At 43.9% G+C, this 8295-nt stretch overlaps 1 pseudogene; it reads left to right on the plus strand.

The window, feature by feature from the left end:
* The first annotated feature begins 6953 nt into the window (after positions 1 to 6953).
* Positions 6954 to 8295, plus strand: part of LOC100952372 — a 4569-nt pseudogene continuing 3227 nt past the window's right edge.

The following is an 8295-nucleotide window of genomic DNA, read 5'->3' on the forward strand; positions in this document are numbered from 1 at the left end:
AAATAAGGAAGCAGTGACCTGGAAGTGTACCAGCAGGTGACCTGGTGGTAGCCAAGACCCCAAAAGCCAGAAATCAGTAAGGATTGAAAACAATTCAATTCAACAACAATGAGAGATTATTTCTTGTATTACTCAATAAAGTTATTTATTTTCTTTATTTAATGATTATCTATTTGTCTGACACCATGCTAGGGTCTAGAGTGCAAAGGTGACTATCAGTGAGTCGTGTGCTCTCAAAGTGCTCAGAGGAAGGGAAATCCAAAGCAAGGCCCTACACCTGCCATCTGAGACAGTGACCTTTAAACTATTTTTGACCACGACCCATAACAACACAATAAGGGATCTATGTTGCACTGTGATCTGTCATGTGTGTGTCTATGTTCATACATACATACCTATATAGCTATATATCTGGAAATAATATTTGCATTTTGCTAAAATTTAATAGCTTTTTAACATTCCCCTAGACATGAAAAGGCAAAAGGAGGAAGTAAGTGATACATCCAAGGAACTCCGGGGGGTGGAAGGGGACCATGTGGCAGAGCTGCAGGTGTGGAAGGAAGCAGCCTCTGCCCCAGGACCCACTGCCTGAGCTCCTCCTAACTAAGCCCAGCCAGAAGCTGGGGAGGCGACAGGGAGGCCAGGTGACACAGTAGACAGAGGATGGCCTCCCTCATCCAGAGAAGGATGATGAATTAATGTTGGGGCAGTGGGAATGAGGGGGGAGAGGATTAGCAAGCAGAGAGTAAACAAAGCAGTCTCAAATCTTTACCCCTACTCTACATGATATGACCTTTTCTATTCTCTCCTGTTCTGTTCTTCCATTTCTTTTTCCCACTCAGTCACTCCCTCTTTCTTATTTTTGCCCTCGCCATCTCTCCTTCTTTCCTTTCTCCCTTATTCTGGTTATTGGCCCACTAAATTAATATATTCGTCAAAAGGTTATAACTTGCAGTTTGAAAACATTGTTTTAGGATAAATATGGCAAATACATTTCCTCTTAGATGCTAACTTCAATTAATCGGCAATGAATACCTGGAGTACTACTAAAAAAAGAGTCTGAGGTTGAACTGAGGCTTTCTGGGAAAGAAAGGGTGATCTATGAGTCCAGTCTACAATTAGTTTAGACACAGAAAGTGGCAATACGTATGCCAATTATTTGCCATCAATGAGTTTGCTCTGAGGTTGGGAGAGACAGACACATCCATACGTCCTTCAGGTTTAAGGCGACGTGTGACAGGTGCGATAGAGAGGCTGAGAAGCACTATGGGAATTTGAGTGACTCAGAGATTAGAGTTTACCAAGAAAAGTTTCAGTCCATGTTTATCTTCATTGATTTTCATTGTGTTTCTCCATCCAAGTGTAAGTACTCAGAGCCACGGGGCCTTTACATGAATCTAAAATTGCACAGTAGTTCTCAGTGAGATTTAGAGATGTCAAGAGTGGAGTTCCCTCAAGAGAGGATCACTGTAGACCTCAGTATGCACATGTCAGAGTGCAGCCAGGACCACAGGAATTTCCTGGTAGAACCACAGTGGCTGGTGAATGAGAAACCCACAGATGGTGAATTTCTTATAAAGCATGCCCTGACCAAGCATCCTCCAAAGGGTCAGCCCAACCCAAGCAATGCGGAGCCCCAGTGCATAGCATGTCTTAATTCAGGGACACTTTCGTGAATATCCTCCTGGAGCTCATCCTGCCTGCTCCATGAATGTTGTGACTGCTGTGGCCTCAGTGAGGGGGAAGGAAGGTTGCTGAGGCTGACACCTGGGAGCTGGGAAGAGGAGTGTCTGCAGGTGACAGGAGCAAGAGGGCTGGCTGAGGAAGCTGCTCTGGGAGCAGCCATGCAGAGGGGAAGAAGAGTAGTTGGGACCAGAAAGAGCCAGGGAATGAGGGAATGAGACATCCTCTAAGACTCATCTTCCAGGTGGTGAGAGACAGAGTCTGGCATATATAGTGATTCATGCTTTACAAATATAAGGAGACAGTGTGAAGAGGATTTGGAAAACAGCGAAGAGAATCTTAAGTGTATGGATGGTGTAGAGACCAGTAGGAGTTTACTTTTTTACATGGTGAAAAGTACGGAGCCTTGAAGACACAGAACTAGGATGCTACGAAAGCTTCACAACGCCCTCATCCCTGCGGGATTAGAAGAGTGTAAAGTCTGCCGTGACCAGCTGTGGTCATGCTGATGGCAGCGTGAACATGCAGGCTGCCCCACACCCACAGGGACTCTAAGGTAAGATCAGCTCTTCCTTTCCTTGGGCCTATCTTCCTACCTCCTTCTCCTAATTCTGGGTACATAAGATATCTAATAAATACTTGCTTTAAAAATTGATAGTCTTAAATTCACAACTAATGGGTACAATGCACATCTGTGCACACTTATAACCGACTCAAACTCTACAACAGCAATTTACGTGACCAAAATGTTTATACCCCCATAATATTCTGAAATAAAAAATAATTGATATTTCCTATCAAAAGCAAAAGCCACAAACAAAAATATTGACCTAGGAATTATCAAGGGAGTAAATTCCATTAGTTAACAAAGGTTGAGTTGAACACAGAAGACCAAGCCCCTGGAAGTTCCATCCGCACTGTCCAGAGATGGATAATTACTGGGGAAGCCCAAAGCATTTCATATTGAGATCCCATATTTGCTAAAGCTGCCATCCATGATGAGACACCCTTGGTCAGAGAGTCATAGAGATAATCTGGGAAATAGCTATGGCTGTCATAAGAAACCTTGGGTGAGGAATCAAAAACTAAAGCGTCAAGTTTAGGCCAACTGGGTTTGCCCTAAGGAGTGTTGGGCCACAGGTCTCTATTAGACTTCATTCCTGTTCTCCATCTCACATGTGAGTGTGCACTCTCCCCCTACATTTGCTTTCTCTCTCACTTCTGTATCTTCACCTTTTCCACCAGTACATTTCATCTGCCTGCATCTCTCCTCCAGTTCTTATACCAAAAGATTTGTGAATCTACAGAACAGCTGGGAAATGCAAATAATTGAGAAGAACCATACTGCAGGGAGATGAGTGAACTTATTCTTAGTAAAACGCTGCTGGGAGGGTTTGATGTTCAGCAGGGCAAAGTAGAATTACAGGAGGACCTTGTTTCCTATGCGTTGCTCAGGCTGGGTCCGGGGGGTGGCAAGTAGGAAGTTACATGAAACCACCACCTGCCCCCTGCTATGTCAAACTATTTACATGGTCAGAGGCTACCAAGAAGCTCATTCAAGGAAGTGAGCCAAGTGCAGTCAATTAAGAGAAGTAGGGAGTGTTTAAGGACCAGTACTATCATCTATCACTAGAATTGAAGCATTCAACAGAGGGACACCAAGAAGCTCATCACAAATTTTTCTTGACGTTGGAAAAATTGGATTAAGAGAATTTTTAAAAAAGTTCCAATGTGTCTTGATTAGAATTCTAACACATCTCTTGCAGCTTGATTACAGCTAGAAAGAAGGAAGCAACTCAAATAAATTCATGTTTTCAGCTGTCCAGGGTAGCAATAAAGAATAAAAATGTCAGGAAACTTGTTATAAGTATAGAGAATTTAGAGCTGCTAGAGACGGCGACCCACAGATAAGTCTTGCATGACATGGCTAAGGGATATTATGTCTTTATTTTCCAATTGTAGTTGCACTGACTTATACCTCAGAACACTTTTGCAAAAGAAAAATGAAGACACTACTTACCCCTGCATACTCCGTGTTTTGACGCCTTGCAGTATTGCTGTATAATCTTATGCAAGTAGAATGACCTGTCTGAGCCTCCATGGCTGTCACAATGACTAAGAACATCATGCCTCAAAGCACAGGGCGATCCTCCTGCAGTCCCAAAGCACACATGTAAATGAATTAATTTAACATTTGGTTTCAGGGAAAAAAATTCTATGATGCTTTTGAACAGGCGCTTGAGCAAGTAGTTGCAATGGTAATACTACTTTGCCCTCAGTAGTGAGACAAGAGAGGGTACAGGTAAGGAAAATCCACTGATCGAAAATACAAGCCCTGTCTCAGTCCCTGCCTGCTCTGCTTAGACGTGGGAGAGGAGGGAAGGTGCAGCTCAGTCCTGGCCTTGGGAGGCAAATATTAAACTTGACTTGGTTTCCTATGCCTGCTTCTTCACCATGTCATCACTCAGCATGGTCCTTCTACTCCAACACCAGCCTCATCACTGCTGCCATATATCACAGTCTCTCAAAGTCTCTGCTTAGACCCTCTACTACCACTCCACACCCACCCCAGAGGAGTTCTCATGAGGTCAAATCATTAGTGGCACTTCTAAATCCGTGCTGTGTGTTACCTTTTGGAATTCTCAGTCTCTCTCAATCATATTCTCAGGGTGGGTGATATAGTAGCCTTCACTACTTCCCCCTCTAATGAGTAAAGCTTCCCTCCTCACACACCCATGCCCTTTCTTTTGGTTTTCTGTGTGTGCTGCTGAGTGCTGAGGGTCAGAAGGCAGATGTGGGGCAAGTATGGTGGGTCTGGAGTCTGCATGTGCCCTGACCAGAAAAAGGCAGCCCCACAGGGTCTCACCTAATTTACCAGGCGGCTAGGAGAGTTTGGCTGAAAGACCTGTAGTTACAAATGAAGCAACTGAACCAGATCTCAGGTTTTGCTCATTTGCTCCAGGAATCTAGTGAGGACATGGGTAGCCTCACTATGTCTCACATTTTCACCAAGGTATGACAAATCCCTGTGATCCCCCAGACATCCTTTGGACGTTGATTTCTGCTGCTGTCCAGGGTTGGAATTGTTCATTCCACCTCCCACTCTGCTACCAGTCCCAGTATGGCGATGTTATAATACCCTTGGCAGGTGACTATATTAAAATCACAGGAGACTCTGCCCCAGCCTCTGATCTCTTCCCCCTCAGCCCTCAGAGTCTTCTCTCTTCTATGAATTACTGTAGCTTCTCTTTATCTACAGTTTAGGCTGGGATTACTCAACCCTACCTTGGGTGTATTTGTGCTTTTATCTGCTCCAATTTTATAAATCATATCATTCCTACTAGACCAGGCATCCTCAAACTATGGTCCACAGGCCACATGCAGCACCCCTAGGACATTTCTCCGGCCCACCAGGTGTTTTTGCCGCCGCTGCCTGTCCTGCTTAGCAGCCAACTCGTCCCAGGGCCTGCAGTCTGGCCCTCCAATGGTCTGAGGGACAGTGAACTGGCCCCCTGTTTGAAAAGTTTGAGGACCCCTGTACTAGACTATAGCTTTTTCTAGGGGACTAAGCTCAACTGCGTCACTTACCTCCTCCTGGGTTCTATTCCAATTCCCCTCCCTCCTCCTTCCAAAAAAGTGCCAGTAGTGCTGCTGCCATCACCTGACTCAATGACTGCCATCTCCTTTCCCCAGGGGAGCAACACCCAGAGTAAACAGGGGCTTCCATCTGTGAAATAAATAATCCTACAGTAGGCCTCTTCTGAGGCCCGCAGTAGCTGTGGGAGGTGACCACCTGTCTTCTAGTCCTGGGGTGCATTTTGACTCTCTGCCATTTCCAACAATAGATGAGAAGAGCTGTGATTGTGTTATCAAAACTGCAACGGGGCATCAACCCAGGTCTACTTATTTGACACACAGAGATCCAACTATTGAGACAATGAGAACTGCCAAAGAGACAGTGTCTTACTATGTTCAAGAAAGCCCAGGGTGGTCTTGAACTCCTGGGCTCAAGCAGTCCTCCCACTTTGGCTTTGAGAATTTGTTAAATATGAAAAAGATCTTTTCCAGAGAAAAAGAAAAGCTGTCCCAAATCTGGCTCCCTGACTATTGGAGATTGTAGGCTTTTTAAGTTGGGGCCACACACTTTGGGGCAGTTAGAAGAGGAGGAGGAATCTTGGCACCAGGAAGTCTATCCTGAGGCCTTCAGAATCTCAACTCTTTTGTCTTGTAAAAATCCATTTCTGGGAAATAACTCAAAATGTTAAGTAGTTTGTTAAGGGAGAGGATTATAAAAAACATGTAGGGGTCACTGAAATTTCTTTATGCTGCTGGTTATAACTGAGTCCTCTGAAAACTCTATCAATATAGTCCTCTAGACCCCATGAGAATTTGCTCAGCTTTTTATAGGGGATATTCTCTATTTCCAAAGGGTGAACTATTACAGAATTAGTGTTTCAAACTAATGAAATTCAGATCTTAGTTCTATTAAAGAAAACTTGCTCAGTGACAGCATTAGTTTGCTAGGGGTACAATAACAAAGTGTAAGAAGGGTTGGTTTCGTCTGATGTCTCTCCCCTTGGCTTGCAGCTGGCCTGCTTGCTCTGCCTTCTTAGGGTCCTTCCTCTGTATGGGCATGTCCTAAACTCTTTTTCTTAGAAGGACATGAGTCATATTGGATTAGGGCTCACCCATATGACCTTATTTTACCTTAAGTACTTCTTTAAAGGCCTTGGGGTTCTGGGGTTAGGAATCTAACATACGAATTTAGGAATGTACAATTCATCTCGTAAGAGTGACTTTGAGCAAGGTTGAACTTTGCTCATTCATATGTTATTGAATTCATTCAACAAGATGTGCTGAGCACCTACCCTGCACCAGGCCCAGGTCAGATGCTGGGGATACAGCAGGGAATATAACAAACACAAATGCACATCCCCGTGGAGTTGATACTTTGGTGTAGAGAGACAAAGAATAAATGGAGCCAATACGAAAAAATATATGGCATGTTAAATAATCATAAAAGCTACAGAAGAAATTAAAGAAGTGTTGGGGGAAGAGGGAATATCATCCAACCTATCCTCTGTCTTCAGGCGGGACTGAGAGCAAATCACCTAGGAGAGGAGTGTTGAGGGGTGGCGGCAGGTACAGTGGGAAGCATGAGACCAGAATGCTTTTGTGAGTTTCCTGGCTCTGCTATGTTTACCGCCATCGATTCTCCTTCCTTTCTGTGGTCATTTGCCTCACTCACGAAGGACTCTGTGAGTAAGGCTATGGCTGGCCAGCAGCAAGTGAGGGCCAGCGGTGGAGAAACAGTCTGAGGTGTTCACTCTAAGGCCTAGCAGACGGGAGCACAGGCATCCTGGTGGATGGAAATTGGACAACTCCATTAATCTCATCAGTAAGAAGCGCTTACATTGATTGCTGGCTGACTGCGTGCCAAGCACTGTGCTGTGCCTCATCTTATTCATCCTCCCAACAGTCCAAAGGGCACTGTTCTTTTTATCATTTATAGATAAGGTTATGAAAGACATGTCTTATGTCTAGACATAAGAAGTATGTCACTTGCCCCAAGCCATCTACCCAACCTGACTCTTAGCCCCTTTTAGCATGGTGCTGAGTTATCCAAGGAATGGTGGGTCACTGTTACAGCTGGAGTTGAAAGTTGATTTTCACTGGATTTCTAATATTTTGTCTTCAATTAAAGCCACCAAACTTAACATCTTACTAAAGGACTAATAAATCTTATTTCCCATAGGTGACTGCCAACATTAAAATATGCAAAATTTTTCAACATAAATTTTCCCAACAGTTGTAACTCATTACTTCAACGCAAGGCATGAACTGCTGCAGTCTGTCCACAGTGAGGAGGAAAACACTGGGCACCAGCCCAGCAACACATTCTGACAGCAGCATGAAATATTTTCCGACAGTTTCCAGGAAGTTTTCACAGCCTGTCTCAATCACAATGAAGTCTTCTTCATGGCTTCTGCTGCACGCAGCCTTCATGCATTCCTCCTCCTGGTATTCTCAGGGACACTTGGCGGGACAAAATCAGCTGTTAAGATGTTTACCTTTGTAGAGGCATTCCAGGACCTCCCAAGGGACTCTTGGTCAGTGTTTTGTGTAATGGGCTTTCTCTCACTTTCTTGCTGTGGGTACTACTTCAGCCACCTAAATCTGGAGCCTCCTACATTTTTTTCCCCTCAAAGTAAATCTCTTCTTTGAGGACAATGTCTTCCTCTGCTAAGTGTTAACACCAGAGTATGGCTAGAAGTCCAACATTAGTGGATAACCCTTCTCATCAGAAAGGCTGAACATATTTCTCAAGCTCTTTGTCATTTAGTCTTCTTATCTAAAGCTTTTGAGTTCATATCCTTTGACCATTTTTCTATTTTTTTGTTTTGTTTTTTCCTTACTTATTTTAAAGTGTTCTTTATATATTCTGGATACTTATCCCTTGCTAATTATGTGCTATGGAGTCCCACTTAAAACTCATAGGTGGGAATGTAAACTAATAAGTTCCTTTTGGAAAGACATCTGGAGAACACTTACAGAACTAAAAATAGACCTGCCGGTTGACCCTGCAATTCCTTTATTAGGTATATTCCCAGA

The sequence above is a fragment of the Otolemur garnettii genome, unplaced genomic scaffold (genome assembly GCF_000181295.1).
Source record: "Otolemur garnettii isolate 467f Iridium unplaced genomic scaffold, OtoGar3 scaffold00229, whole genome shotgun sequence".
NCBI classification, from domain to species: Eukaryota; Metazoa; Chordata; class Mammalia; order Primates; family Galagidae; genus Otolemur; species Otolemur garnettii.